Source organism: Pelobates fuscus, chromosome 5 (assembly GCF_036172605.1).
Source record: "Pelobates fuscus isolate aPelFus1 chromosome 5, aPelFus1.pri, whole genome shotgun sequence".
Lineage (NCBI taxonomy): Eukaryota > Metazoa > Chordata > Amphibia > Anura > Pelobatidae > Pelobates > Pelobates fuscus.
In genome coordinates this window covers 193,549,879-193,573,689 of record NC_086321.1, presented here as the reverse complement: position 1 = coordinate 193,573,689, position 23,811 = coordinate 193,549,879, and the positions used below count along the sequence as shown (strand labels likewise).

At 40.7% G+C, this 23,811-nt stretch overlaps 1 protein-coding gene across 1 annotated transcript in view; it reads right to left on the bottom strand.

Moving 5' to 3' along the window:
• DCAF11 (DDB1 and CUL4 associated factor 11) overlaps positions 1 to 23,461 on the bottom strand; it is a 73,864-nt gene extending 50,403 nt beyond the window's left edge. The window contains exon 1 of the mRNA XM_063454906.1: positions 23,361 to 23,461. The gene's annotated coding sequence lies outside the window, so the exon portion shown is untranslated. The remainder of the gene's footprint in view (positions 1 to 23,360) is intronic.
• Positions 23,462 to 23,811: the final 350 nt, after the last annotated feature.

The window sequence follows — 23,811 nt, the reverse complement described above, 5'->3', positions numbered from 1 at the left end:
ATGTCTATGCAGACCTAGCAGACTCTTTCCTGTATTATTCGGCTGTGACCTATATGATTTAAGGTTGGAGCTCTGGCTTACCTATGTGCTTCAAATCAGAGCATTGTTAAGTATTTAGACATGAATATATAGCCTGACAGGAAAGAATTGTTTACTTTTCTAAGCATCAAGGTGACCATAGCTCATTTACTATACATGCACCTACTACTTGTTTTAACCATTTACCTTCCATATAAAGCTACTGTTCCATCTTGTTAACTGAGTTACAAAACTTGTCACTCGTAAGCTATGCTGAGTTTTTGCCTTTATCTCTAATCTGTCTAGAAACTAACAGCTTAAGCAATATTTTACCAGCTAGATCTAACCACTGGGGCAGCCCAAACCTGTTTAAAACTTATGGAATAACTGTTGACTTCTCCTTACACTTAATATCGCACTAGTACTGACTTAAGTATAAAAGTTTTCCTCACTCAAAAATGCAAGGCTACACACCTTACCGTACTCTTACGCACAATTTGCTATGGCATATGCATAATATCTAACCTAGCATGTTTACCATAAAATATTGATGTTTTATATAGCCTGTTAGTCTCATGTTATACAAAAATGTGTTGTCTAAACTGCCACACGCTGAAATGCTATAAAATTGCCTGCAGCTGCTGTCGTGGCTCTGCACGCTTGTTGTTCATCTATGCACAAGAAAAAATAAAGAATTAAAAAAAAAAATGCTCATGCAGTTGATAATACGGGAGTATTTAAATACATTCTATTCATACCTCAGCAGGTGAGAGAGTGTTAGGGTAAACACTCAAAATAACAGAAATAAAACACCAAAAATATCAGGATGTGGGTATTGTTGATGGAAAATTGTGAAACACACCCAGGAGGACACAGTCTACAATTTTCTCCTTGAGCAGATGATGTGGATGTTTGCTAGTAGAATAAGTCTCCAGTACATATAAAAAGAACATTAAGAAAGAAACCAATAGGGTAGTACTCCCTGGTAAGTAGAAGTCATTTACAATATAGATAGGTGGATTTTACACACAAGTGTATGAGCTAATGACTAGCACAGCATGCAGTGGTACAATCCCCACTGGAGGATATATCTCAGGCACAAGTGAGTTGCTTGGAGTACAGATGATTGGTGCATAATTGCAAAGAAAAAGAGAAAGTGATACAGTAGTGCTGTGAAGAAAATAGACTTTTGTTCAATATTTTCTTCTTTATTCTGGCTTTTTCCTACTGTATTGCATGTATATTGACTCTATTGGTTCGGTAGTTTGAAACTACCGAACACCGACCACCCTCCTGGCTCATTAACTTCAAAAGAACCGTCTATTAAGTGCTCTCTGGGCGGCCGCTGTTCGTATAGCCGAATGCCACGTGGAATAGAAAATGGCGGCCATCTTGTTCGCACGAGGGGAGTCAGCGGGACTTGGTCGTCGAGTGTCTGGAACTAAAATCGGACACTCGACCGCACGAACCACTGCTGAAACTACTGAACGCTTGCTTCCTTTAGTTGCCGAACAGCCAGAAGAGTGCCATTCGATAGTTTTGTGCGTACGGACAAGGGGAGCAATCGCTCCTATGACCCAGGAGGATGGTCGGTGTTCGGTAGTTTCAAACTACCGAACCAATAGATTCAACATACATGCAATACAGTAGGAAAAAGCCCAAACAAAAAAGAAAATATTGAACAAAAGTCTATTTGCAATAACGTAGCTGCCAATGAGAAGTTAAAATAAAATAAGGAAATGCACTCATGAGCGAGGAGCTTGTAACGTAAGCTCAATGGGTCAGGCTCAGGGTAGTATAATCCCCACCCAATGCATGTTTGAAGTGTTGCAGTCTTTTCCTCAGCATTAATTAACACCATCAAAATATGAGACAAAGTAACACGCAAATGCGGCCTAATATCACACCCATCACGACTCACCCCACTGCTCCGCAACACACAATGCACCCCGGGCATGACCTCCTGAGACTTTGCACGCTTCGAAGACAATAATCTCACCCGCTTACACCACCTCTATGTCAACCAACAAATAATACCATTCACAGACCTCCCGCAAACGACCCTTTCCAGACGTTTGACCTTTTCCGACATATCCAGATCAAAAGCTTTCTCGAAACACCGGCAAACAATAAACCAGCACTACTGCCCTAAAGCCCTTTGAAAAACAATGCATGCAAGCACCAGTCCAAAAGGTTCAGATCTCAGCACTATACTCGCACATCATCCAAACCATCAAAGAGAGATCACTCACATATGTGTCGACTTGGGAGAGGGACCTAGGCCTGGCAGAAAACCAATCTGACTTGGCCGACATATGGGAAGCCACAGCCACAATCTCCATATGTGTTAACCATAAAGAGCAAGCCTATAAAACATTAATGAGGTGGTACCTCAACCCACTCAAGCTTAAACAGATGGGAAGGTCGGACACAGACTTCTGTTGGAAGGGATGCGGACACAAGGGAAAGTACCTCCACTTATGGTGGTAATGCACCACAATTGCCCAACTATACTCTGTTCCAAATTATTATGCACATTATATTTAAGTGTCACAAAGATTAAATATTTAGTTTTTCAGTTTAACTCATGGATGGCATTGTGTCTCAGGGCTCTTTTGATCGCTGAAAACAATCTCGGACACCTGTGATAATTAGATTGCCAGGTGAGCCCAATTTAAGGTAAAACTACTAAAGGAGGGTGTTCCACATTATTAAGCAGATCACTATTTTCATGCAATATGGGGAACAAAAAGGATCTCTCTGCTGCCGAAAAGAGTGAAATAGTTCAATGCCTTGGACGAGGTATGAAAACATTAGATATTTCACGAAAACTTAAGCGTGATCCTCGCACTATTAAGAGATTTGTGGCTGATTCAGAGCACAGACGGGTTTGTGCAGATAAAGGCACATTGAGGAAGATTTCTGCCAGATCCATGCATCGGATCAAGAGAGCAGCTGCTAAATTACCATTACATAGCAGCAAACAGATATTTGAAGCTGCTGGTGCCTCTGGAGTCCCACGGACATCAAGGTGTAGAGTCCTCCAGAGTCTTGCAAATGTGCATAAACCTTCTATTCGGCCACCACTAACCAATGCTCACAAGCAGAAACGGCTGCATTGGGCAGAAAATACATGAAGACTAATTTTCAAACAGTCCTGTTCACTGATGAGTGCCGTGCAACCCTGGATGGTCCAGATGGATGGAGTAGTGTATGGTTAGTGAACGGCCACCCTGTTCCAACAAGGCTGCGACGTCAGCAAGGCAGTGGTGGAGTCATGTTTTGGGCCGGAATCATGGGAAGAGAGCTGGTCGGCCCCTTTAGGGTCCCCAAAGGTGTAAAGATGACCTCTGCAAAGTATGTGGAGTTTCTGACTGACCACTTTTTTCCCTGGTACAGAAGGAAGAACTATGCTTTCCGTAATAAAATCATCTTCATGCATGACAATGCACCATCTCATGCTGCAAAGAATACCTCTGCATCAATGGCTGCTATGGAGATAAAACGAGAGAAAGTCATGGTGTGGCCTCCATCCTCCCCTGACCTCAATCCTATTGAGAACCTTTGGAGCATCCTCAAGCAAAAGATCTATGAGGGTGGGAGGCAGTTTACATCCAAACAGCAGCTCTGGGAGGCTATTCTGACATCTTGCAAACAAATTCAAGCAGAAAATGTCCAAAAACTCACAAGTTCAATTGATGCAAGACTTGTGAAGCTGCTATCAAATAAGGGGTCCTATGTTAAAATGTAACATGACCTGTTAAAATGTTTAAAAAGTTAAAATGTTATTTTAAGTTTGATTGAAATAGCTTTTGATTTCATTAAATATGCTGCAAACACAACAAATGACAATTTTCAGTTCTTTACAACCTATAAAATGTTTTGAAACTTACCGTGCGTAATAATTTGGAACAGTGCATTGTTTTTTATGTTTAAAAAAAATACTGTTATCACTAGCAGGTTTGTTCAATAAAATTTGTACTCTTAAAAGTTGATAACATGGGGGCGGGGCCTGAACACAGAGCTGAGTGGTTGACAATCTCCAGAGCTCCTGCAACGAACTGCATTAAAAACCACCTTTCACCTCTTAAACTGCGACTAATCGGGCCACAAAGGCCGGCAAATGAAGGGGGACTCTAAGCGGAGCAGTAGGATACCTCTCAAGCGACAAAACGAGAGGCACCTCTCGGACAAGCGTCTGAGGCCTCCTCGACAGGCGGGCACGGGAGAGACGGCCGCTCTCCCCCACTCCACAACCAAATGCCCCTGTGAAGAAGGGCCCTCGTTCCCCCCCCCCCCCTCTGGACTGGTGGGGGTCATCCCGGTCCACCAGCCCATGGGGAACACTCACCTCTGGGACACCCGTAAAAGCAACTCCAACGAAACGGCCCCACGAGGCCAAGCTAGGATGGCCGACGGCATGAGACAGCCGAGGAATGGGCAGCGGCCTTCTGGGAGCAGTTAGAGAAGATGGTCTTGCCTCCCGCTCCGAAACCAGCTACAACGGCAGCGCGGCACCGCACTCCCTCACACACGGCCGAGGTGCCCGATTAAAACATCAAATCCACGGGGTCGATTACACGACACCACGACCATGCGGAAGAAGCAACAAAGGGGCATTAACCGCCTGAAGCGGATAAGCAGAACCCAAACAAGGGCAATAAAGCCACCAATGAGAGGCTCACACAGCCCCACCCCGACCCACAAGAGTCACCAAAGCTTACCACGAGTATGCCACCAAGGGGGCTCCACTGTGCACCATGCAGCTATGCCAGCTTTCCCTCCAATTCCTGCCAAATCCACAATGGGACCCACCCGGAGACTCACCCCGCTGCAAAAGCCGCGACACCGGCGAACAGCACGGTACTGGAGACGCAGACCCCACCAGACACCCAAGCCTGCTCGCTCTCCCGAATAGGAAGATTGAGGCGCCTAGAGCTCTGCCAGAAAGCGGCAACATGAGACATACAGTCCCCTGGCTTGGGCCCGGGAGGTAGCAGCTCACCTACGACACAACAGTGGCAATCAACCGAGCTGGGTAGCCCACAAACCGGGCTTTCAAACAAACTATCTATTGAAACACATCAAGGGCATCGGATGACGGGTTACAGCTGCCCGCGTTCCAGCTATCAGTTTGCTCACAGTATGGGACTTAAATGGCTGAGCGCCAAGAACAACCGTACCTTTTCATTTAATTTAATATGTTCATTTGATGTGTTCACTTAATCTATTTCCAACACCCATATGCAGAATAGGCTCAGTTAGATTATTCTCATGATTATAAACTATCTTAGTACTCCCACTAGACATGTCTCCAGATAGCCGGTCACATACTGGCTTTAATACTGACCTGCCTGATTGCCTAACAATTACTCCCTCCCAACTCGTATCTTATAAGCATATTGTTAATCTAGTTTTTATTTAACTACTCACATGTCCAGCTAACCCACACTGAAGGTAAAATCTATAGTACAATATAACCGGACATAAATGAATAGTCTGAAACCCAGCCACTTAACTAGAAACGTGTGCAATAACACTATACTGTTGTTTAAGCTAACATTTATCTACTATACCTTAACATGCATACACATCCTTGGCTACTCACTCCCATGCTGTCAGCTAGAGTATTTAGAGCTTAGCCTATTGTCTCATTATTGTTTACTGACATGTTTAACTTGTCATCTTCTCGCCATATACCTAAAAATTGTGTTTAGCCTGCTTCAACATAATAACTAAAAATGTGCAGATTCCAAGTGCCTAATTAAATGTTTATTACTTAATCTATGCGTGCTGTTGTGGCACTTCACAAATGCCTGTAATTTTCTTGCACAGAAGAAATAAAGAATTAAAAAAATAAATAAAAAGTTGATAACATGAGAATTATGCTGACTGTTATTTACATCAATTATTTAGGTAAATGAGAAAAATATAATTTGCATAATAATTTGGAACAGGGTGTATGGCAACAGGTCACAACCATGGTGTCCAAGATACTACATTCAGACATCCCACTTAACCCATGGATATGGCTCCTATCAAAACCACACACTAACACGCCCAGAGCACAAAACAAACTGATCGCCAGAATCGCGCTAGCAACCAGAAGGGCCATAGCTAATAAATGGGGAAGCCCGGAAACACCCTCCATAGACATAGTACGACGTAAAATAACAGACTCCATCAAAATGGACGAAATGTCCACAATGATATACGACATGACCAAACACTTCCATAAAATATGGGACCTATGGTTCTATGAATTCCCCATCTCCGTCTAAACACACAGGAACCAATCACCTACAATAAGACCTACTAATTACCGCATCGACACCACAACACGGCCCAACCCTGGGGGGGGACACGCCCCCGGACACATCTCCCCCCTATCCCCCCACACACTCACAGCCTCCCCCCTCCCCTTTCCACTCTAAAAATTATTTAAAATTGTTTTCCCCTCTCCTATTCTCTTCTTCTTTTCCCCTTTCTCTTTCTTCTTCTCCTTCTCCTCCCCTACCATCTCCCACTCCTGGATTCATACCGTATCACAGCTGTCACCACTGAACGTGACCAGCCCACAGGACAATGACCTTGACAACCCCACAAGACACCTGCCCCACAATGAATTAAACATGACCTCCCGGTAGGCTTCCTGAGATTATACTTCGGAGACCCCTCGACAACCACTACACCCATAAACACCTCAGGGGCACCTCCACACAACCCTTACCCACCCCCCCTCTACATCCATGCACTGCCAACATCTCAGACCACAATAGCTAGAGGGCCCCCACAACCCCACCTCAGGTCAGAGTTCCTTCGCCTCCCTACCTCTGCTAACCAGCAGAACACCACTAAGACCACAACTCAACGACGTACACAAGCTTGAAGAACTAGGCACAAAAACGCCCACACGCTACGCAAGATGCACAAGTGACGAACAACTACGCACAGGGATACTTCACCCCCTTGGTAGACCACCTGATAAACCAATGGCTTGGAAAAGTCACCTTCAAACCTAAGTACTCCAACTATGCACACACCGAAAACTACACACACAGAAGTATGGATATGTGCCAGTGGCCAGTGGCACCCAAACACAGGTTAAAATCCGCTGAATATCTTACACCTCATATACCCAACCTGGACAAGTTTAAGACCTTGGCGACTATCCATGCCCGCAGCGTGACAATCAAATTGACCGCTAAATTGACAGTTTATACGTGAAGACCAAACACAGTGCCTACCTATCCATTATCTGACAGGTCCAGCCTGGACATGATGCATTAACCTAAATTAATTGTGCAGAAATATCTCATGTTCTCTTCTCATATGTTGCATTAACTTGATTTAACCATCATGTTCCTCACTTCGCCCTAACCTGTCATAAATGTAAAAACTGTGCAAACCAATAGTTTTAAATGCTAAATGTTATACTATGTTCCTATTGTATTAACATGATTGCTAATCTGTTGTTACTTTTCATGCACAATTAAAATAAAGAATTATAAATAAATAAATAATCCATTTCGACTTTGCCAAAAAATCGACTCCACTTCCAATGAGAGCACCAGAGAAGGCATCAAGTAATCCACAAATCTCCACACCAGATCTCATAAAGCTGCCAATCTGACATGAAGTCAACTTGATGTGAGCGAATGAGGGAACCCAGTAAAAGGTTCAGCCTGGTGGGCAAAATCTTGGAACATTAATGAGTAAGATTGGCCAGTAGTTCTCAACAGCCAATGCATCCTGCCCAGGCTTTAGGCTATAGGATAATATTGGCTTCAGTCATCTCTGGTACTGCCCTCCCTGCATAAAATATTTAAAGAGCTTTTCTAAATGAGATGATAATTGGTCCCTAAATGTGTTCAAATTGCCTTCGAACCCATCCTGGCTTGGGCCTTATTGCCTTTAAGATTCAATATAGCTTGGCTGATTTAATCCCCAGTGATCGGTAAACTCAGATCGGCTACGGCTGACCTTTTTAGTTTTGGCAGGGTTATGGTATCTAGAAATGTGTGGATATCCCCTAGATATGCAACATTTTCAATGCTATGGTTTGGAGATTGATTATATAGTGACAAATAATGTAATACCATCAAGAACCACTTCCTTAATGGCTCACAGTTCCATGAATCCAGCCACGGAGGAATTAGTTTTATGGCGCTGCTCTGCAGTACAGAAGGCCAATTGTAGTTTGTATACAAGTTTCGTTTTGCCATTTTTTTTCTACATGGCTATTTTGGTAAGATGAAAGAAGGATTGTCTATGCAACCTACAATATGTAGGCTGCACAATAGTAAGGCTATTATTGAGAACAGGAAAACATATGAGAAATATCTCCAATACGTTTATGAAGCAAAGTGTTTCTGCCCACTTTACACCAGAAGCCTTTTGGATTTTGGGGTCATCTGCACTTTAAAAAAACATTGGAGATGCAGTGACCATGTGAAATTATTAGGTAGGACTTAAATGAAATGGATATACAAACTAGGAACCCTGTCCCCGGGAGACCTTAATGCTGATTTAGAACTTTGGAAATTATTGGATACTTCCCATTTGTCCTATATTTTGTTTATGTCTGCCCAAATCTCATTATGGTTAAGCTTCATGTCTTTGTTAATTAAAGGCAGCTGCTAATTGAGAAACAAAGTTACACTGTATAATAAAAAAAATGTTTCCCTGTAAAGCTTACATTTCCATGTTTGATACCCTTACGCCTAGGAGATGCAATGTCTTTACATTTTGGACTGATCATTTTCTTAATGTTCTTTAAAGCACACTTAAGACTCTCTAGACCAGGGGTTCATAAACTGTGAGGTGTGCCTCCCCTTGGGATGTGCAAAGGTGTTAGTGGGGAAGTGTGACGTTCCTCGTTAACATTTTTGTAATTGCTTTTTTTTAAACTTTAGCTTAGATACAGTTGAGTTGCAATATCTGGATTAAAAAAATGTTGGCGGTATCCGGATAATCAAAAATCGCATGATCAAAGTGTTCGGTAAAATGAAGACTGCTGTTATTGTGTGTGGTTGTGTTTGGTAAAATGAAGATTAACAGTAATCACTGTGCTGGAGATGACTTAAACAAAACACTTGCTTACAACAATCGTAAGAACAGTGGAAGAGCAATCACACGATAACCCCGCATTCGGCTACCGTTATATTTAGATTGCAATGCACATTCAGAATGACCACAACAATCGATTTTTCAAAGACTATTTAATTTTAATTAGTACTAGCTTAGTTAACAGTTTGGCTTTCCTCTTCAATGCCAGAAGTTGTTCCATAATTACCTCCGCTGCTTTAAGAGTCTATATTACAATTTTGTGCCCTAAGAGAAAATGTCAACAACAACTAAAGGAAATACAGTGACGAATATGTTACATATGGGTTTACAGGCTACCATGCCTGTGATGGAATTTAAGAAAATGCAGTGTTTTCATGAGCACAAATTAATGATATAAGAATAAAATTCCATGTCAGGTATGTAATTTATCCATTATTAATTGCTTTTAGAAAGGAAGGGAAGGTGTGAGCCTAAAAAGGTTAAGAATCCCTGCACGAGAGGATGTTGTACCTGCCTAGAAAACCACAAATTACCAACCCAGAGGTTCAGCTAAATGGAGTGAAATTGCCTTACGCTAGTTTGTTACGTGTTATGTACAAGTTCTCTCCTATATTTATTGTGAAAGATATACTTTTATAAATATTGATTACTTTAACCTACATACTACTCTATGTGCTTGTTTCTACTGCTCTGCCCCTGCATATTACTTGTTGAAAACATGGGACTTGGCATGTAGTGGGATCACCTAGACACTGGTGAACTAATGCTGGTCTAGCAATGTAAGGACCGTATTAATGAAGGCTGTTTAGGAGCTCAAGGAGCACATGGACTAAAAGGTGTTTATATTTTCTTTACATACTTACTTCTGATTAACATATTGTTACTGTGTACCTTATTGAGCATGGTTCCTTTGATATTCTATGGTATATACTTTATAAATAGGTCTAAAAGTTTATCCTATTAGATACGTACTCTAATCTCTTTCCCTTTTCTTTTTTTTTTTTTTTTTTAAATTCTTTATTTTGTTTGTGCATGAATTGAACAATCTGGCTTGCTACGCCACAATAGCTTCAGGAAGCCTTTCAATAGCAGAACATAACATGGCATAAGAAAATACTGTGCACATTTTTTTTTTTTAAAAGGTCGGGTCAAACTAGGATGTCAGAATATATTATAGTAGTCAAGCTTTATCTATTCATCTGTGACATTGGTACATGTTGCATTTCTTACTTAAGTTATACGCTAAACAAATTGCCCGCTAAACAGATTAACTATTCAATGATTGGAATGTTAGGCTAGGTAGACTTATGAGATTGTTAGTACCGCTTAAAGATATGATAAAGTAATTGATATTGCAGATTCAGGAGTGGTATACGGTATGCTTATTCAACAGATTAAAACAGGTCTCTCGTATGGTGTGACTATATGATCTTGAGCATGCCAGGGGAGTATACCCATCAGCTAGTAGTGTCCATAAGATATATCGCTATAACCGTTTGGACGTGTGAGTGTCCCCTGGGTTTTCCCCAGTGTGAATGATGGACAGGACAGTCCCGGTTGTGAAAAGTCCCTTGTTAGGTGAGGAAGAGACGTCCTCTGCAGCTGCTGACTTGTAATGTCAGGGAGCCCGGTCTGCTGCCAGTCGCTGGGTGCTGGGTAGATTTTCTTTGCTTTTCAGTCGCATGTGAGGATCTCTATTTCAGGAATGATTTGCCTCCCAGTGTGGCGGTGGTTGCGGGCAGTTGATGCCTCTGTGGGGCGTCTTGTTTCCCTGCTTGGAGGAGGGAGGAAATACCGGAGCCCAGTGGAAGACCCCTGGGGGTCCAGTGTTAATGGAGGTGGGTGGTTTGCTGGGGTTCTGGGATGTGTGTGCAAGTGGGTGGTTGCAGTCCGCTCGTTGCACTGCTGCTGTTGGGTATCCTGTGGAGGCTCTGGACTCACCGCTTTCACAAGTGGCCTCCGCCATCTTGGGGACAGTGCCTGAAGCGTGGGTCTTGGCGGCAACTTCGCCTGTTGTGCTTTCGGTCGTCGGGTCTCAAGAGTGGGGACCGGGATCACCCCCCCGGTCCAGAGGGGGGGGGGGTACGGGGCCAAATCTCCGCGGGTCTGGCTCTGAGTACCGCATGGTGCGCGGCAGGGCAGCGGCCGTCTACCCCGCGCGCCTCCACAGCAGGCCTCAAGAGTATCAGTAGGATTCCTCCTCCAGGGGACTGAAGCCCGTCTGGCCAGCCTCACCCTAGATCCAGGGTTCTCTGCCCGCTGAGAGCCACCGTTGCCGGTCAGTTTTGTGCCAGAAATCCGATTTTTATTGCTTGTCAGGCCTTAAGTTGCAGGAGCTGGTCTCTCCCGCGACCAGCCAGCTTGGCGGTCCGGCCCCGCCCCCCCCTTTTCTTTTTTTTGAGCATTTCAAACAGTTGTTTATCAATACCCCCAATGTATGGCTTTGCCACTATCCTGTGAAGCTACAGCGTCATATAAGAGACCCAAATAGAATTTTGATAGATGGATTTCTTTTGGCGCATTATAGCAGTCTACAGCATTATAGCAGTCTGACTGTCCAAATTACCCCACAAAGGTCTACCTTTTGTGAACACTCCGGGGTATCACATATGGTGTATATTGTGTCTTAACATGGTACCATTTTTTCACAAGTTTATGTCACAGTTTGTGATAAACAATTGCATATTTGCTGGGCATTTTTTAAATCTGAGATGTGCCACTATGATCACTCCCCCCAGTTATGCTCAGTAAAACAATACACCCAAAGTAAACATTTGCCACTGTCTTGTGAGGTTACTGTACCATATAAGTCTGACTATATCAGTGTTAACAGTTTGAAACTTGTAAGATGAATTTTATGGGGCTGTGTTTGGGGCAATTTGATTTGATAGTTCAATTTATCCCGTCAATGCATAAACAGCACAAATATGTAATAAAGCAAGGGTAGGCCATTTTTAGCCATATTGTACAGAGGTTTTTGCACCAGTTTTTATTTTATTTTATTTTAGTAATTTGTTACACAAGTTACCAGATTATTTTGTAAAATTCATGTTTGCTACTGTAATAAACATCACTAAATTGCCTTCAACAATACCTCCAGCCTTTAGAGACAGTCTTAACACTGCAATCTAAACATTGTAGTTTCTCTAAAATACAGTGTACCTAGACTATTAGATGAGATTAAGTGGTCTGGTTGCCTATAGTGTCACTTTAAGGTTTATTATGTATGTATATATATATATAATAGCACTCTGTATAGAGATAAAACAAATAAAAAAGAGTCTTTCCATTCAATATAACTTAAAAAAGCCTTAAGGCAAAATGCATTGTGACTATTTTTTGTTTTTATAAAAAAAAAAAAAAATTCTTATTTGATCCTGCATTTTATCCTTAATTTAGTGGAATTACTGAGTATTATACACGACAAACCCAGTGTAAGGTGGAGCGCTATGGAATGAATTAACTTACCCCCCCTGGGGTTTTCAGTATGGCCTAAGGGGGGAGAAAGGTACAATAGTGCAGACTATTAAGTACAATTTGAGTGAAATAACCAAACAGTGGTTCACTCACATGGGTCTGAGCCTAAACAGGACAGGCTCAGATCTCTCGAGCAGACGTGTCCTTAAGGAGACACGGACCCTTCAGAGGTTGATTTTCTAAACTTTCTTTCTGTGGGGTACAATAAAAAACCGAGATCTGGTGCAATATATTTCGGGTACCAGTGTGTGCAGATAGATAAAATATAACTGCTCACCTTTCATAGAGCCTCAGACTTGGCTCTAAGTATTTCAGCAAATGTGTCTATAAGGGGACACATACCCTTCTTTTGTTGGAGCGGGAACTGCAGAGTGTAGACTAAATCAGAAGCTCAGGTGGACAGATAATGAATAGTAAAAATATATTTATTAGTAAAAATACTTATGTGTATAACACTATAAAAACAATAAAAATATAGAAACAATGTCCAAACTTCTGAGGTGGTCCGAGACGCGTTTCGCCTGGTTGGCTTTCTCAATCGGTGTCTTTCTCTCTTGGTTCCCTGTCTTCTTTTGAATGCTGTCTTTGGGTCCCATTGGTGGATGGTTTCGCGCCCTCCGGTTCCGGTTCAGCTGTGGTCCTAATTGCCTTTCTTTCGTTCCGGTTTCGTCGACCGGAAATGACGTTGCGCTGGTCTCGTCGACCGGAAGTGACGTATCGCTCGTGTAAAGTCCTATTTCCTGATAAGTCCATTGTCGCCATTTTGATTACTGGCAGCGATCTAATAGGCAAGTGATACTCCCATAGGGATATAGTGCAGGAGAAATAAGGGCAACATAAAAACTAGTTAAATCCAAATCTCACACATATTAGATATATCCAAGTGTTTCAAATGATCTTAAAGGTGCATTCTATTCTTAGGCATACAGATGCATATATGTTTATACATATCCTTTAGATTGTGATAGTTCATCTATATATTTAAAGTGCATAGGGTATTCTAGATTCTATATATTGCAAATGTTTCCAATAAAGACCGTAGTGGGTGAGTAATAAGAATAATAAAAGTCTGACACCTTCATGCTTTTAGTGCAGATGAAGATTAAAAATACATATGTAGAAAGAAATCTCTACCATATGTAGAGGCAGTAATAAAAGTGCATAAAAAGTTTATAAGAAGTGGCAAAGTTCGAAGTCATTGTTAAGACCATGAGGTGTCAGTGTGTTCAGATTAAAAATCCACCTCATTTCTAATTGCCCCAAACGTTTGATAAGGTCCTCCCCTCTCCAATTTGGTACCAGTTTATGTATACCCATAAATTTCATGTTATTTGGGTTTTTATCGTGTTTTTCCAGGAAGTGTGCTGATAAACTGTGTTTTGCAAATCCATTTTTAATATTTCTAATATGCTCTTGTATCCGTACGTTAAGATTGCGAATCGTACGTCCCACATAAACTAGACCGCACGGGCATATAATGACATATATGACTTTTTTTGAGTAGCATGTAATTAGTTCTTTTATTTTAAAACTTTGTTTAGGGTTTTTGGGGTGATTAAAAGTTTGGATGTGTCTTTTTGTATTTTGTGTGTTCTTGCATGCACCGCAAGTGCCACATCCAAAAAAACCTTTTGATTTATTTAAAAAGTGATCATGCTCCTTGGTTCTTATATGATTATGCACTAAAGTGCGATTTAAACTAGGTACTCCTCTATATACTATAGTGGGTTTCTCGGGGAGGATAGAATTTAGTGTATCATCGTTTTTTAAGATGGGCCAGTGTTTGTTCAGGATTCTCTTAAATTGTTTGCTTTTGCAATTGAAATCACAGACAAACACTGGTTCGTTTTTAGCTTCCTTTTTCTCCTTATATCTGATTAGGGAGGATCTCTCTTCTACTTTAACTTTGTCATAAGCTGTATTCAGCAAATCTTCTTGATATCCCTTTTCTTTAAAATTATCTAAGATGATCTGTGCCTGTTCATGGAATATTGTGTCCTCCGTGCAGTTGCGTCTTATTCTAAGTAGCTGAGCTCTGGGGGCATTGACTAGCCACGGAGAATAGTGGCAACTGGTGTCCTTTATATAGCTGTTAACGTCTACGGTCTTGAAGAAAGTCTTAGTCTTAATTGTTTGGTTCTCTACATAAATGTTAAGGTCTAAAAAGTTTACACATGATTTGCTGTAGTTGGAGGTTAGTTTTATTCCCCACTCGTTAGAGTTAAGGTGTGTGAGGAAGATTTGTAGAGACTTTTCGTCTCCCCTCCATATGAAGAACAGATCATCTATGTACCTGCGATAGGTCACGAGGCTCGACTCCCATCTAGTGTCCCCATAAATGAACTCTTGTTCCCAATGGGACATAAAAAGGTTCGCATAACTGGGAGCGAACCTCGTGCCCATCGCAGTCCCACATGTTTGGAGATAAAAGTTGTTACCATACCAAAAGTAGTTATTGTTGAGGATCCATGTGATCCCCTCAACTATAAAATCTACCTGGTCTGGGTGAAAGCTGCGGGATTGTTCTAGAAATGTCCTGGTTGCCAAGCATCCTCTATCGTGTGGAATGATCGTGTACAGTGAGGTTACATCTGATGTAACCAAATAGAAGTTGTCCTCCCATATTGTATTTTCAAGTATCTGTAATATACTGATCGTATCTTTGAGATAACTCGGGCATTCTCGTACTATCCGTTGGAGATGTTTATCTATGTATAGTGATAGTCTGCTAGAGATTGATCCAATTCCCGATATTATTGGTCTGCCTGGGGGATTGGTGGCATCTTTGTGTATTTTCGGGAGGAAGTAAAACACAGGCACTTTAGGGTGTGAGATATTCAAAAACTCGTTTTCCTTTTTATTGAGTATATTTCTAGACTTTCCTTTTTCTATTAGTTGGTGGTAGCTATCTTTAATCTCATTTGTCGGGTCCTTCTTCAATATTTTATATGTGTGTGGGAAGCTCTATACTATTGTACCTTTTCTAAGTGCCACTACACACGAATTCTATACATTCTTTCACTCTACCTTCTCTCACTATTTGTGTGGGCAGCTAAACCATATAATATGACACTATTTGAAAATAGAAAAAAATGTGGGGAAAACATTGACGCTTTGTTCTCTGACCAAGGGACCAACCCCAGCACAGTAAATAGTGACACAAACTTTAGAATACAAGACTGTCAATTCTCACTGGAGAAAGCCCTAAGTAAAGAATTAAAAATCAAGTGGGAGGTGGCCACACTTGAAAAGTATATTAAAGAGAGAATCACCCCTAGAGGCCTCAGATTCATCAAAAATCCCTCCTTTGACCAAGAGGAGGAAGATTTCATTGATGAATGGATGGAACTACTTGAGGGATTCTCCTTTAATCTCATGGAGTTTATCGTCAAAAGACGAAAAGCGACCCTAATCAAACTAGACATAGAAATCAACCACCTCCAAAACACCTTAATTTCAAATGTTACATCTGAAGAATATGAACAAGTAACCAGAGAGATACAAGTTAACCTCAATAAATTAGAAAACAGAGTAGTAGAAACAAAGAAACGAAAGTACCAACGTGACACCTTAGACTACTCTAAGAAACAAGTAAGGTCTTATAATGAACACCATAGAGACAGAGGGACTAACCGAAGAGGTATTAGAACAGACCACACCCCCAAACGAGTACATAGAAATGCCAGTGCAAAATATACACCTCAGAAGAAAATAAGAGAAATAAAACATTATGAATCAAGACCCTACATACCTAGACCCCAAAGAGAAACTGAGAAAATAAGAATGTCTACCCATAGACCTCACAACACACCTGAAGGCCACCGACCCTCATATGCACAGATGGTGAAAAAACACACTACACCGACCAGTACCAATAGGACATATACTCCTACACAAAGGAGAAACACCAACACACGTCAAGACAACCCAGGTAACAAGGTCAGACATATAGACCACACACTAACCCCTAGAGAGGACCATCTACATAATAGATACCATTACCCAAAAAGGTCGACACAGGGAGAGGATTTTCTCATATCACACATAAGAGACAAACACAAAGAGAACAGACCCCCACTGAAATCCCCAGGAAAGAGACAGAGGAGTCCAGAAGACGGGGAAATAGAGGAGGAGTCCTTATACAGAAAAGAAAGAAAAACAAGACACTAATACCCAATAAGAACGGTATTTTTAACCTAACACAAAGAGCCCTAACAGTATCCCAAAGGACACTGCTAGAAAAAGGCCTTAAGTTTGCCCCATCTAGAGACATTGATAAATTCAATATATATATTGATCTAAACAAATTTAAGAGGAAACTATGTTTGAAAAAATTTTTCAATAAACACCCAAGCGAAACAAATATACAGGAAAGAGAACAGTCAGAATTTACACATACAGAATTGAAAGAACAATCCAAGTTCTTTCCAAAATCATGCATCTCTGAAGAGATGGTGACTTTCGAAAAGATGGTGATGAAAGACACCCACAAAATTAAAAATCTTAACAGATTTGAACATAACCTGACAATACAAGAAAGGGCAGCATTGAAATCTTTTAAGAATGACCATACCCTCGTGATAAAACCAGCTGATAAGGGGGGGGCATAGTCCTATTGGAACATACTGATTATAATAAAGAAGCAGAGAGAATCTTAGAAGACCCACACACATATAAAATATTGAAGAAGGACCCGACAAATGAGATTAAAGATAGCTACCACCAACTAATAGAAAAAGGAAAGTCTAGAAATATACTCAATAAAAAGGAAAACGAGTTTTTGAATATCTCACACCCTAAAGTGCCTGTGTTTTACTTCCTCCCGAAAATACACAAAGATGCCACCAATCCCCCAGGCAGACCAATAATATCGGGAATTGGATCAATCTCTAGCAGACTATCACTATACATAGATAAACATCTCCAACGGATAGTACGAGAATCCCCGAGTTATCTCAAAGATACGATCAGTATATTACAGATACTTGAAAATACAATATGGGAGGACAACTTCTATTTGGTTACATCAGATGTAACCTCACTGTACACGATCATTCCACACGATAGAGGATGCTTGGCAACCAGGACATTTCTAGAACAATCCCGCAGCTTTCACCCAGACCAGGTAGATTTTATAGTTGAGGGGATCACATGGATCCTCAACAATAACTACTTTTGGTATGGTAACAACTTTTATCTCCAAACATGTGGGACTGCGATGGGCACGAGGTTCGCTCCCAGTTATGCGAACCTTTTTATGTCCCATTGGGAACAAGAGTTCATTTATGGGGACACTAGATGGGAGTCGAGCCTCGTGACCTATCGCAGGTACATAGATGATCTGTTCTTCATATGGAGGGGAGACGAAAAGTCTCTACAAATCTTCCTCACACACCTTAACTCTAACGAGTGGGGAATAAAACTAACCTCCAACTACAGCAAATCATGTGTAAACTTTTTAGACCTTAACATTTATGTAGAGAACCAAACAATTAAGACTAAGACTTTCTTCAAGACCGTAGACGTTAACAGCTATATAAAGGACACCAGTTGCCACTATTCTCCGTGGCTAGTCAATGCCCCCAGAGCTCAGCTACTTAGAATAAGACGCAACTGCACGGAGGACACAATATTCCATGAACAGGCACAGATCATCTTAGATAATTTTAAAGAAAAGGGATATCAAGAAGATTTGCTGAATACAGCTTATGACAAAGTTAAAGTAGAAGAGAGATCCTCCCTAATCAGATATAAGGAGAAAAAGGAAGCTAAAAACGAACCAGTGTTTGTCTGTGATTTCAATTGCAAAAGCAAACAATTTAAGAGAATCCTGAACAAACACTGGCCCATCTTAAAAAACGATGATACACTAAATTCTATCCTCCCCGAGAAACCCACTATAGTATATAGAGGAGTACCTAGTTTAAATCGCACTTTAGTGCATAATCATATAAGAACCAAGGAGCATGATCACTTTTTAAATAAATCAAAAGGTTTTTTTGGATGTGGCACTTGCGGTGCATGCAAGAACACACAAAATACAAAAAGACACATCCAAACTTTTAATCACCCCAAAAACCCTAAACAAAGTTTTAAAATAAAAGAACTAATTACATGCTACTCAAAAAAAGTCATATATGTCATTATATGCCCGTGCGGTCTAGTTTATGTGGGACGTACGATTCGCAATCTTAACGTACGGATACAAGAGCATATTAGAAATATTAAAAATGGATTTGCAAAACACAGTTTATCAGCACACTTCCTGAAAAAACACGATAAAAACCCAAATAACATGAAATTTATGGGTATACATAAACTGGTACCAAATTGGAGAGGGGAGGACCTTATCAAACGTTTGGGGCAATTAGAAATGAGGTGGATTTTTAATCTGAACACACTGACACCTCATGGTCTTAACAATGACTTCGAACTTTGCCACTTCTTATAAACTTTTTATGCACTTTTATTACTGCCTCTACATATGGTAGAGATTTCTTTCTACATATGTATTTTTAATCTTCATCTGCACTAAAAGCATGAAGGTGTCAGACTTTTATTATTCTTATTACTCACCCACTACGGTCTTTATTGGAAACATTTGCAATATATAGAATCTAGAATACCCTATGCACTTTAAATATATAGATGAACTATCACAATCTAAAGGATATGTATAAACATATATGCATCTGTATGCCTAAGAATAGAATGCACCTTTAAGATCATTTGAAACACTTGGATATATCTAATATGTGTGAGATTTGGATTTAACTAGTTTTTATGTTGCCCTTATTTCTCCTGCACTATATCCCTATGGGAGTATCACTTGCCTATTAGATCGCTGCCAGTAATCAAAATGGCGACAATGGACTTATCAGGAAATAGGACTTTACACGAGCGATACGTCACTTCTGGTCGACGAGACCAGCGCAACGTCATTTCCGGTCGACGAAACCGGAACGAAAGAAAGGCAATTAGGACCACAGCTGAACCGGAACCGGAGGGCGCGAAACCATCCACCAATGGGACCCAAAGACAGCATTCAAAAGAAGACAGGGAACCAAGAGAGAAAGACACCGATTGAGAAAGCCAACCAGGCGAAACGCGTCTCGGACCACCTCAGAAGTTTGGACATTGTTTCTATATTTTTATTGTTTTTATAGTGTTATACACATAAGTATTTTTACTAATAAATATATTTTTACTATTCATTATCTGTCCACCTGAGCTTCTGATTTAGTCTACACTCTGCAGTTCCCGCTCCAACAAAAGAAGGGTATGTGTCCCCTTATAGACACATTTGCTGAAATACTTAGAGCCAAGTCTGAGGCTCTATGAAAGGTGAGCAGTTATATTTTATCTATCTGCACACACTGGTACCCGAAATATATTGCACCAGATCTCGGTTTTTTATTGTACCCCACAGAAAGAAAGTTTAGAAAATCAACCTCTGAAGGGTCCGTGTCTCCTTAAGGACACGTCTGCTCGAGAGATCTGAGCCTGTCCTGTTTAGGCTCAGACCCATGTGAGTGAACCACTGTTTGGTTATTTCACTCAAATTGTACTTAATAGTCTGCACTATTGTACCTTTCTCCCCCCTTAGGCCATACTGAAAACCCCAGGGGGGGTAAGTTAATTCATTCCATAGCGCTCCACCTTACACTGGGTTTGTCGTGTATAATACTCAGTAATTCCACCATATTGTATTTGTGAGTGCCAAGCTGTGAGAGGACGGCACTTTAGGTGGTAGCAGCTCTATACTATTGTACCTTTTCTAAGCGCCACTACACACGAATTCTATACATTCTTTTTATCCTTAATTTATCCTGACATCTTATTTATCCAGAGGAGTTTCTACAGACGCTGCTGCATCTACCTACATAAATCCTTGGTGGTGATCATACCGACCAAACTGATGTCATAGAGCTTATGGTGCTCTTAAAAATGTAAGTAGATTTCAGTCTGAATTTACAATTGTTACCATTTCAAGGAGAGAGCACTATGTCTGTTTTGTTCATTTCATATGCTGGTTGCACTGTGAGCACTCATGAAGGATGCCTAAAGACACATCCATGAGCGTGAATCATACCGCTCTAAGCACTATCTAAGAGCTGATTCTAAACTCTCCCTTTGTGAGTGTATTTTTATCACTATAGAATATCACTATAGAACTGTAGAAGATCTTTGAATGTACTTGGCTACACTATTGTTGTTCTTTTATATTTTTACATTTCAAATGACACATCAATAACAGAACCAGAACCTATTGCCCTCTCATCTTACATCTGATTGTTTGCCCATCAATGAGGATAACAGTTTGACCACCAAAAGACACTATCTGTAGCTGGTTTTATTTCGCTACTAAAAATACTTTTCTCTTTGGGACATATACTGCACTTTGTATTCAAGTTGTTAGTTGTAAATCTTATGCATCCATTAATTTATGTGATACTCATATTTATGTATTTGGCGCAGTTTTTTTTTTTTTTACAACTACCCACTAAACGTTGGCCTGAGTGAGTGACATTTTGTTTTGTGTTTTGTCTTTTTGTGTGTAAATTTAATGGAAAATGTTTTCCATCTGCATAGCCAAATAATGCATATGGTATGGGATGGTAAAAGTCAGGAGACAATATCCTAGGTGACATTTTATCAAATCTATTTTATGTTTCGGCCCGTGGGAATTTTTTTTTTTTAGAATTCTTTATTTTTGTAATGCAGGCATTAAAATACAGCACGGTTGAGGCACATTGGCAAGAAAAATTAGTAATATATGTCAGAAATGCTGCATATTTTTTTAAATGCAATATATCAAATTTGAGCAGGCAAAACAGTATGAAATGAATAATAAGACATAAGAAACGAAAGTTATACTATATAAAGCATGCCATAGCAAGGAAATACACCTGGACCCACAGAAACATAAACCAGTAGAGGAATTAAAGTAACTACTAGATGGGCTACACGTTAACTCATGAAAAGGCACTGCAGTCCCCATGCATAGATCATCCAACCCCCGCTACCAGAAGAACAAAGTTCCCATTTTCATATGTAGGCCTGTTAGCAGGCATCCAATCCACCACCAGGGCCTTATCAGCCAGCCTAGCTTCAGGGCCAGGAATGAGATGTCGCTTTGTGCCGAGGAGTGGCTTGTCGAGGATCCAGCATGGAGTGGAAGACGAGTCACATTAGCCAGGTATGTTGAGTAGAGAAGGATCAGACAAAGCTTTGGGTGGTCTGCCATTAATCGAAATATAGCTCAGCTGTGTAGGTCTCCTATGCTCTGTTATCAGCCTCGGTGTCAATAGTTAACGTCATGGACCAGGCCATGTATGATAGTGTTGCACAGCTTTGCCCGCAGATGGCGTCAAGAGCCAAGAGAGAGACCGCCTTCTCCATGGAGCGAGAAATAGGCTCAGCTGCCATCTTTTATGGTAAACGAGTCTTCCGACTTAAATAACGGATAGAGCTGATAGTAGAGCCTCAGGGTGGACGGGGATGACTCCCACCGGTTGAAAGGGGGGGGAAGCCGGGTCAGCATGAGAATAAAGGGTCTGGCTCATTTCAGACAGGCAAGATAGCAGGGCAGCAGCCGTCCACTTCACTCACCGCCTGAGTAGGCCTCAGTTACGAAGCTTCCCTCAGAATGCCAAAAAATGTATTTCAGCTGTAAGACAAGCACCACTTAGTGCATTTTACTGCTGCTTCTCGTGAAGGGTCAGACCGCATGTCGGCACAGTCCTGCCTTCACCTGTCGGAAATGGGATACTCCATTATGGATACATTTGTTATTGCGTTTGTGGTTGGTAATCATGCGGGTATTCATATGGCTTTTGTTATTGGTAATCAGTATATCCCACACACCATGAAATTCTCACCACTTGATGCTTTCTTCCACACTTAAGTAGCAAGAATCTCATTGTGTGTGGAATATACTGATTACCAAGGGGAGAGAATGAGAGAGACCAGAAACCCCAACGTAACATCTCAACAATTTACTAATTAAAAAAAAGAATAAAAATGCTTACACAAGATGACTCACAAATGTGCTTATACAAGCACGCTGGTTTAGAATACAGACAATCTCATTTGAATACTGTTTTTCTAATATATGTGTCTTGGGCCTAATTTTGCAATTCCCTGGTAAATTATTGACTAATTCCTGATCTATTGAAAAAACACTAAACAGTGACTTTCAGAGAATTCGATCCAAACGAAAAAATGTATTCAAACACATCTGATCTGAAAAGAATCTCCATCTCTGGCAGTTTTAGCCTACAATTGCAATTTGGCTTTATTTCTTTAAAATTCAAGGTTTGCTGAATGTCTGTATGACTTCAAAATGTGTTTTATTCAATAAACAATGGGATGTGGTGAATTCATAAGGTGACTGAAACAGACTTGTGAGGAAACAAATGAGTTGTATTGGAGAATATTGTCATATTGTATAAGGTGGGCTAGTTTGGCATATAGTGTAATTTAACTATTTAGTGAATACGCTCCCAACCAAGTACTGCTGAGTTAACTTCAGTTATCCTAACTGAGCTTTGATTGCTGTGTCAATCTAATGCAAACCACACATCACCTGTGGAATATTTTTTCTTCAAACAATACCACATAGACAGGCCACATTCTACTGAGGGATATTGGCCTTGACATAGCATTTTGTGTATTATTTGTTTTTAAATTAAGCTTAACTTGTTTTTTTACGCTCTCTCAAAAGACCGCAGTGCACTTTGTACTTCTGTCATTAAAACCTGCTTACTTTTACTAACCACAGCTCACACACTAACCTCCTGTTCTTCAGTCCAATGTCACTTTCCACTTCTCCACAACAACTGAAGCTATGCTGTTTGCTGTGCTTAGCCTTCTCTTATTTCCTGGTTGGGTAGAGAGTGACGTGAATGCAGCATGACCTTTGCTTGTTTTTTACAACTGATGATTTTAGGATGCCAAGCAAAAGGTCTGGCTGAAACATGCAGACTAGATAAAGGGACTGGTTGCATAAAAAGTAGCTGAATGATACATTGACACATAAACAGGGTTATTCGCTAAAGTCTACATACCGAATTGAGCAAAGATATCGATACCATTCCACTTGTAAAAAAAGAAAACATCACTGTGTAGTAGATATACCCCCAATGAATACATGAATGCATTTTTCATGTATGTTGTCATTGAGGATATCTCCTAAATGAACTTGCACAAGTCCTCCCCCTTTTCACCAGAAGTGTCTCTTAGTCT